Source organism: Oncorhynchus keta, unplaced genomic scaffold (genome assembly GCF_023373465.1).
Source record: "Oncorhynchus keta strain PuntledgeMale-10-30-2019 unplaced genomic scaffold, Oket_V2 Un_scaffold_1579_pilon_pilon, whole genome shotgun sequence".
Lineage (NCBI taxonomy): Eukaryota > Metazoa > Chordata > Actinopteri > Salmoniformes > Salmonidae > Oncorhynchus > Oncorhynchus keta.
Window position 1 is genome coordinate 778,073 of NW_026290804.1, and position 10,084 is coordinate 788,156.

Here is a 10,084-nt window from a genome sequence, read left to right on the forward strand (position 1 = left end):
TAGCTATATGTAAATATCCAGAACGTATAGCAACAGATGATCTGCAAATCAAATTGTTTTTTGTCACATGCGCCGAATACAAAGACCTTACAGTGAAATGCTGACTTACAAGGCCTTAAACAACTATGTTTTAAGATGTTAAGTAAAAATTGTAACAAATAATTAAACAGCAGCAACAAAATAACAAGCAAGACTATTTTCATGGAATATGGAGGCTATATACAGGGTATTACGGTACAGAGTCAATGTGGAGGCTATATACAGGGTATTACAGTACAGAGTCAATGTGGAGACTATATACAGGGTATTACGGTACAGAGTCAATGTGGAGGCTATATACAGGGTATTACGGTACAGAGTCAATGTGGAGGCTCTATACAGGGTATTACGGTACAGAGTCAAAGTGGAGGCTATATACAGGGTGTTACGGTACAGAGTCAATGTGGAGGCTATATACAGGGTATTACGGTACAGAGTCAATGTGGGTGCTATATACAGGGTATTACGGTACAGAGTCATAGTGGAGGCTATATACAGGGTATTACGGTACAGAGTCAATGTGGAGGCTATATACAGGGTATTATGGTACAGAGTCAATGTGGAGGCTATATACAGGGTGTTACGGTACAGAGTCAATGTGGAGGCTATATACAGGGTATTACGGTACAGAGTCAATGTGGAGGCTATATACAGGGTATTACGGTACAGAGTCAATGTGGAGGCTATATACAGGGTATTACGGTACAGAGTCAATGTGGAGACTATATACAGGGTATTACAGTACAGAGTACATGTGGAGGCTATATACAGGGGGTACCGGTACAGAGTCAATGTGGAGGATATATACAGGGTATTACGGTACAGAGTCAATGTGGAGCCTATATACAGGGTATTACGGTACAGAGTCAATGTGGAGGCTATATACAGGGTATTACGGTACAGAGCCAATGTGGAAACTAGATACAGGGTATTACGGTACAGAGTCAATGTGGAGGCTATATACAGGGTATTACGGTACAGAGCCAATGTGGAAACTAGATACAGGGTATTACGGTACAGAGTCAATGTGGAGGCTATATACAGGGGGTACCGGTACAGAGTCAATGTGGAAACTAGATACAGGGTATTACGGTACAGAGTCAATGTGGAGGCTATATACAGGGTATTACGGTACAGAGCCAATGTGGAAACTAGATACAGGGTATTACGGTACAGAGTCAATGTGGAGGCTATATACAGGGGTACTGGTACAGAGTCAGTGTGGAGGCTATATACAGGGTATTACGGTACAGAGTCAATGTGGAGGTTATATACAGGGTATTACGGTACAGAGTCAATGTGGAAACTAGATACAGGGTATTACGGTACAGAGTCAATGTGGAGGCTATATACAGGGTATTACGGTACAGAGTCAATGTGGAGGCTATATACAGGGTATTAAGGTACAGAGTCAATGTGGAGGCTATATACAGGGTATTACGGTACAGAGTCAATGTGGAGGCTATATACAGGGTATTACGGTACAGAGTCAATGTGGAGGCTATATACAGGGTATTATGGTACAGAGTCAATGTGGAGGCTATATACAGGGTATTACGGTACAGAGTCAATGTGGAAACTAGATACAGGGTATTACGGTACAGAGTCAATGTGGAGACTATATACAGGGTATTACGGTACAGAGTCAATGTGGAGGCTATATACAGGGTATTATGGTACAGAGTCAATGTGGAGACTATATTCAGGGTATTACAGTACAGAGGCAATGTGGAGGTTATATACAGGGGGTACCGGTACAGAGTCAATGTGGAGGCTATATACAGGGGTACCGGTACAGAGTCAATGTGGAGGCTATATACAGGGGTACCGGTACAGAGTCAATGTGGAGGTTATATACAGGGGTACTGGTACAGAGTCAATGTGGAGGTTATATACAAGGGGTACCGGTACAGAGTCAAAATGGAGGCTATATACAGGGTATTACGGTACAGAGTCAATGTGGAGGCTATATACAGGGGGTACCGGTACAGAGTAAATGTGGAGGCTATATACGGGGGTACCGGTACAGAGTCAATGTGGAGGCTATATACAGGGTGTTACGGTACAGAGTCAATGTGGAGGCTATATACAGGGGTACCGGTACAGAGTCAATGTGGAGGCTATATACAGGGGGTACCGGTACAGAGTCAATGTGGAGGTTATATACAGGGGTACTGGTACAGAGTCAATGTGGAGGTTATATACAAGGGGTACCGGTACAGAGTCAAAATGGAGGCTATATACAGGGTATTACGGTACAGAGTCAATGTGGAGGCTATATACAGGGGGTACCGGTACAGAGTAAATGTGGAGGCTATATACCGGGGGTACCGGTACAGAGTCAATGTGGAGGCTATATACAGGGTGTTACGGTACAGAGTCAATGTGGAGGCTATATACAGGGGGTACCGGTACAGAGTCAATGTGGAGGCTATATACAGGGTGTTACGGTACAGAGTCAATGTGGAGGCTATATACAGGGGGTACCGGTACAGAGTCAATGTGGAGGCTATATACAGGGGGTACCGGTACAGAGTCAATGTGGAGGCTATATACAGGGGGCACCGGTACAGAGTCAATGTGGAGACTATATACAGGGTGTTACGGTACAGAGTCAATGTGGAGGCTATATACAGGGGGTACCGGTACAGAGTCAATGTGGAGACTATATACAGGGGGTACCAGTAAAGAGTCAATGTGGAGGCTATATACAGGGGGTACCGGTACAGAGTCAATGTGGAGGCTATATACAGGGTATTACGGTACAGAGCCAATGTGGAAACTAGATACAGGGTATTACGGTACAGAGTCAATGTGGAGGCTATATACAAGGGGTACCGGTACAGAGTCAAAATGGAGGCTATATACAGGGTATTACGGTACAGAGTCAATGTGGAGGCTATATACAGGGGGTACCGGTACAGAGTAAAAATGGAGGCTATATACAGGGTATTACGGTACAGAGTCAATGTGGAGGCTATATACAGGGGGTACCGGTACAGAGTAAATGTGGAGGCTATATACCGGGGGTACCGGTACAGAGTCAATGTGGAGGCTATATACAGGGTGTTACGGTACAGAGTCAATGTGGAGGCTATATACAGGGGGTACCGGTACAGAGTCAATGTGGAGGCTATATACAGGGTGTTACGGTACAGAGTCAATGTGGAGGCTATATACAGGGGTACCGGTACAGAGTCAATGTGGAGGCTATATACAGGGGTACCGGTACAGAGTCAATGTGGAGGCTATATACAGGGGCACCGGTACAGAGTCAATGTGGAGACTATATACAGGGTGTTACGGTACAGAGTCAATGTGGAGGCTATATACAGGGGGTACCGGTACAGAGTCAATGTGGAGACTATATACAGGGGTACCAGTAAAGAGTCAATGTGGAGGCTATATACAGGGGTACCGGTACAGAGTCAATGTGGAGGCTATATACAGGGTATTACGGTACAGAGCCAATGTGGAAACTAGATACAGGGTATTACGGTACAGAGTCAATGTGGAGGCTATATACAGGGTATTACGGTACAGAGCCAATGTGGAAACTAGATACAGGGTATTACGGTACAGAGTCAATGTGGAGGCTATATACAGGGGTACCGGTACAGAGTCAATGTGGAAACTAGATACAGGGTATTACGGTACAGAGTCAATGTGGAGGCTATATACAGGGTATTACGGTACAGAGCCAATGTGGAAACTAGATACAGGGTATTACGGTACAGAGTCAATGTGGAGGCTATATACAGGGGGTACTGGTACAGAGTCAGTGTGGAGGCTATATACAGGGTATTACGGTACAGAGTCAATGTGGAGGTTATATACAGGGTATTACGGTACAGAGTCAATGTGGAAACTAGATACAGGGTATTACGGTACAGAGTCAATGTGGAGGCTATATACAGGGTATTACGGTACAGAGTCAATGTGGAGGCTATATACAGGGTATTACGGTACAGAGTCAATGTGGAGGCTATATACAGGGTATTATGGTACAGAGTCAATGTGGAGGCTATATACAGGGTATTATGGTACAGAGTCAATGTGGAGGCTATATACAGGGTATTACGGTACAGAGTCAATGTGGAGGCTATATACAGGGTATTACGGTACAGAGTCAATGTGGAGGCTATATACAGGGTATTATGGTACAGAGTCAATGTGGAGGCTATATACAGGGTATTACGGTACAGAGTCAATGTGGAAACTAGATACAGGGTATTACGGTACAGAGTCAATGTGGAGACTATATACAGGGTATTACGGTACAGAGTCAATGTGGAGGCTATATACAGGGTATTATGGTACAGAGTCAATGTGGAGACTATATTCAGGGTATTACAGTACAGAGGCAATGTGGAGGTTATATACAGGGGGTACCGGTACAGAGTCAATGTGGAGGCTATATACAGGGGGTACCGGTACAGAGTCAATGTGGAGGCTATATACAGGGGGTACCGGTACAGAGTCAATGTGGAGGTTATATACAGGGGGTACTGGTACAGAGTCAATGTGGAGGTTATATACAAGGGGTACCGGTACAGAGTCAAAATGGAGGCTATATACAGGGTATTACGGTACAGAGTCAATGTGGAGGCTATATACAGGGGGTACCGGTACAGAGTAAATGTGGAGGCTATATACCGGGGGTACCGGTACAGAGTCAATGTGGAGGCTATATACAGGGTGTTACGGTACAGAGTCAATGTGGAGGCTATATACAGGGGGTACCGGTACAGAGTCAATGTGGAGGCTATATACAGGGGGTACCGGTACAGAGTCAATGTGGAGGCTATATACAGGGGGTACTGGTACAGAGTCAATGTGGAGGTTATATACAAGGGGTACCGGTACAGAGTCAAAATGGAGGCTATATACAGGGTATTACGGTACAGAGTCAATGTGGAGGCTATATACAGGGTATTACGGTACAGAGTCAATGTGGAGGCTATATACAGGGTATTACGGTACAGAGCCAATGTGGAAACTAGATACAGGGTATTACGGTACAGAGTCAATGTGGAGGCTATATACAGGGGGTACCGGTACAGAGTCAATGTGGAAACTAGATACAGGGTATTACGGTACAGAGTCAATGTGGAGGCTATATACAGGGTATTACGGTACAGAGCCAATGTGGAAACTAGATACAGGGTATTACGGTACAGAGTCAATGTGGAGGCTATATACAGGGGGTACTGGTACAGAGTCAGTGTGGAGGCTATATACAGGGTATTACGGTACAGAGTCAATGTGGAGGTTATATACAGGGTATTACGGTACAGAGTCAATGTGGAAACTAGATACAGGGTATTACGGTACAGAGTCAATGTGGAGGCTATATACAGGGTATTACGGTACAGAGTCAATGTGGAGGCTATATACAGGGTATTAAGGTACAGAGTCAATGTGGAGGCTATATACAGGGTATTACGGTACAGAGTCAATGTGGAGGCTATATACAGGGTATTACGGTACAGAGTCAATGTGGAGGCTATATACAGGGTATTATGGTACAGAGTCAATGTGGAGGCTATATACAGGGTATTACGGTACAGAGTCAATGTGGAAACTAGATACAGGGTATTACGGTACAGAGTCAATGTGGAGACTATATACAGGGTATTACGGTACAGAGTCAATGTGGAGGCTATATACAGGGTATTATGGTACAGAGTCAATGTGGAGACTATATTCAGGGTATTACAGTACAGAGGCAATGTGGAGGTTATATACAGGGGTACCGGTACAGAGTCAATGTGGAGGCTATATACAGGGGGTACCGGTACAGAGTCAATGTGGAGGCTATATACAGGGGGTACGGTACAGAGTCAATGTGGAGGTTATATACAGGGGTACTGGTACAGAGTCAATGTGGAGGTTATATACAAGGGGTACCGGTACAGAGTCAAAATGGAGGCTATATACAGGGTATTACGGTACAGAGTCAATGTGGAGGCTATATACAGGGGGTACCGGTACAGAGTAAATGTGGAGGCTATATACCGGGGTACCGGTACAGAGTCAATGTGGAGGCTATATACAGGGTGTTACGGTACAGAGTCAATGTGGAGGCTATATACAGGGGTACCGGTACAGAGTCAATGTGGAGGCTATATACAGGGGGTACCGGTACAGAGTCAATGTGGAGGTTATATACAGGGGGTACTGGTACAGAGTCAATGTGGAGGTTATATACAAGGGGTACCGGTACAGAGTCAAAATGGAGGCTATATACAGGGTATTACGGTACAGAGTCAATGTGGAGGCTATATACAGGGGGTACCGGTACAGAGTCAATGTGGAGGCTATATACAGGGTGTTACGGTACAGAGTCAATGTGGAGGCTATATACAGGGGGTACCGGTACAGAGTCAATGTGGAGGCTATATACAGGGTGTTACGGTACAGAGTCAATGTGGAGGCTATATACAGGGGGTACCGGTACAGAGTCAATGTGGAGGCTATATACAGGGGGTACCGGTACAGAGTCAATGTGGAGGCTATATACAGGGGGCACCGGTACAGAGTCAATGTGGAGACTATATACAGGGTGTTACGGTACAGAGTCAATGTGGAGGCTATATACAGGGGGTACCGGTACAGAGTCAATGTGGAGACTATATACAGGGGGTACCAGTAAAGAGTCAATGTGGAGGCTATATACAGGGGGTACCGGTACAGAGTCAATGTGGAGGCTATATACAGGGTATTACGGTACAGAGCCAATGTGGAAACTAGATACAGGGTATTACGGTACAGAGTCAATGTGGAGGCTATATACAAGGGTACCGGTACAGAGTCAAAATGGAGGCTATATACAGGGTATTACGGTACAGAGTCAATGTGGAGGCTATATACAGGGGTACCGGTACAGAGTAAAAATGGAGGCTATATACAGGGTATTACGGTACAGAGTCAATGTGGAGGCTATATACAGGGGGTACCGGTACAGAGTAAATGTGGAGGCTATATACCGGGGGTACCGGTACAGAGTCAATGTGGAGGCTATATACAGGGTGTTACGGTACAGAGTCAATGTGGAGGCTATATACAGGGGGTACCGGTACAGAGTCAATGTGGAGGCTATATACAGGGTGTTACGGTACAGAGTCAATGTGGAGGCTATATACAGGGGGTACCGGTACAGAGTCAATGTGGAGGCTATATACAGGGGGTACCGGTACAGAGTCAATGTGGAGGCTATATACAGGGGGCACCGGTACAGAGTCAATGTGGAGACTATATACAGGGTGTTACGGTACAGAGTCAATGTGGAGGCTATATACAGGGGGTACCGGTACAGAGTCAATGTGGAGACTATATACAGGGGGTACCAGTAAAGAGTCAATGTGGAGGCTATATACAGGGGGTACCGGTACAGAGTCAATGTGGAGGCTATATACAGGGTATTACGGTACAGAGCCAATGTGGAAACTAGATACAGGGTATTACGGTACAGAGTCAATGTGGAGGCTATATACAGGGTATTACGGTACAGAGCCAATGTGGAAACTAGATACAGGGTATTACGGTACAGAGTCAATGTGGAGGCTATATACAGGGGGTACCGGTACAGAGTCAATGTGGAAACTAGATACAGGGTATTACGGTACAGAGTCAATGTGGAGGCTATATACAGGGTATTACGGTACAGAGCCAATGTGGAAACTAGATACAGGGTATTACGGTACAGAGTCAATGTGGAGGCTATATACAGGGGGTACTGGTACAGAGTCAGTGTGGAGGCTATATACAGGGTATTACGGTACAGAGTCAATGTGGAGGTTATATACAGGGTATTACGGTACAGAGTCAATGTGGAAACTAGATACAGGGTATTACGGTACAGAGTCAATGTGGAGGCTATATACAGGGTATTACGGTACAGAGTCAATGTGGAGGCTATATACAGGGTATTACGGTACAGAGTCAATGTGGAGGCTATATACAGGGTATTATGGTACAGAGTCAATGTGGAGGCTATATACAGGGTATTATGGTACAGAGTCAATGTGGAGGCTATATACAGGGTATTACGGTACAGAGTCAATGTGGAGGCTATATACAGGGTATTACGGTACAGAGTCAATGTGGAGGCTATATACAGGGTATTATGGTACAGAGTCAATGTGGAGGCTATATACAGGGTATTACGGTACAGAGTCAATGTGGAAACTAGATACAGGGTATTACGGTACAGAGTCAATGTGGAGACTATATACAGGGTATTACGGTACAGAGTCAATGTGGAGGCTATATACAGGGTATTATGGTACAGAGTCAATGTGGAGACTATATTCAGGGTATTACAGTACAGAGGCAATGTGGAGGTTATATACAGGGGGTACCGGTACAGAGTCAATGTGGAGGCTATATACAGGGGGTACCGGTACAGAGTCAATGTGGAGGCTATATACAGGGGGTACCGGTACAGAGTCAATGTGGAGGTTATATACAGGGGGTACTGGTACAGAGTCAATGTGGAGGTTATATACAAGGGGTACCGGTACAGAGTCAAAATGGAGGCTATATACAGGGTATTACGGTACAGAGTCAATGTGGAGGCTATATACAGGGGGTACCGGTACAGAGTAAATGTGGAGGCTATATACCGGGGGTACCGGTACAGAGTCAATGTGGAGGCTATATACAGGGTGTTACGGTACAGAGTCAATGTGGAGGCTATATACAGGGGGTACCGGTACAGAGTCAATGTGGAGGCTATATACAGGGGGTACCGGTACAGAGTCAATGTGGAGGTTATATACAGGGTATTACGGTACAGAGTCAATGTGGAGGCTATATACAGGGGGTACCGGTACAGAGTCAATGTGGAGGCTATATACAGGGGGTACTGGTACAGAGTCAATGTGGAGGTTATATACAAGGGGTACCGGTACAGAGTCAAAATGGAGGCTATATACAGGGTATTACGGTACAGAGTCAATGTGGAGGCTATATACAGGGGGTACCGGTACAGAGTAAATGTGGAGGCTATATACCGGGGGTACCGGTACAGAGTCAATGTGGAGGCTATATACAGGGTGTTACGGTACAGAGTCAATGTGGAGGCTATATACAGGGGGTACCGGTACAGAGTCAATGTGGAGGCTATATACAGGGTGTTACGGTACAGAGTCAATGTGGAGGCTATATACAGGGGGTACCGGTACAGAGTCAATGTGGAGGCTATATACAGGGGGTACCGGTACAGAGTCAATGTGGAGGCTATATACAGGGGGCACCGGTACAGAGTCAATGTGGAGACTATATACAGGGTGTTACGGTACAGAGTCAATGTGGAGGCTATATACAGGGGGTACCAGTAAAGAGTCAATGTGGAGGCTATATACAGGGGGTACCGGTACAGAGTCAATGTGGAGGCTATATACAGGGGGTACCGGTACAGAGTCAATGTGGAGACTATATACAGGGGGTACCAGTAAAGAGTCAATGTGGAGGCTATATACAGGGGGTACCGGTACAGAGTCAATGTGGAGGCTATATACAGGGGGTACCGGTACAGAGTCAATGTGGAGACTATATACAGGGGGTACCGGTACAGAGTCAATGTGGAGGCTATATACAGGGGGTACCGGTACAGAGTCAATGTGGAGGCTATATACAGGGGGTACCGGTACAGAGTCAATGTGGAGGCTATATACAGGGGGTACCAGTAAAGAGTCAATGTGGAGGCTATATACAGGGGGTACCGGTTAGTTGACGGAATTATGTACATGTAGTTAGAGTTAAACTATGCATAGATAATAAACAGAGAGTAGCAGCACCGTAAAAGAGGAGTCTGGGTAGCCCTTTGATTAGATGTTCAGCAGTCTTATGGCTTGGAGGTAGAAGCTGTTCAGAAGCCTTTTGGACCTTGACCTAGGCGCTCCAGTACCGATTCCCGTGCGGTAGCAGAGAGAACAGTCTCTGACTGGCTGGAGTCTTTGACAATTTTTTGGGCCTTCCTCTGACACCGCCTGGTACAGATGTCCTGGATGGCAGGAAGCTTGGCCCCAGTGATGTACTG

General features: G+C 45.7%; 1 long non-coding RNA gene across 1 annotated transcript; it reads left to right on the forward strand.

The window, feature by feature from the left end:
- Positions 1 to 4,403: 4,403 nt before the first annotated feature.
- On the forward strand, positions 4,404 to 9,745 carry LOC127927615 (uncharacterized). Its single transcript, XR_008128201.1, has 3 exons — positions 4,404 to 4,530; positions 8,385 to 8,501; positions 9,087 to 9,745. It is a non-coding gene; the product is annotated as an uncharacterized LOC127927615 (long non-coding RNA).
- The last annotated feature ends 339 nt before the right edge of the window (positions 9,746 to 10,084 follow it).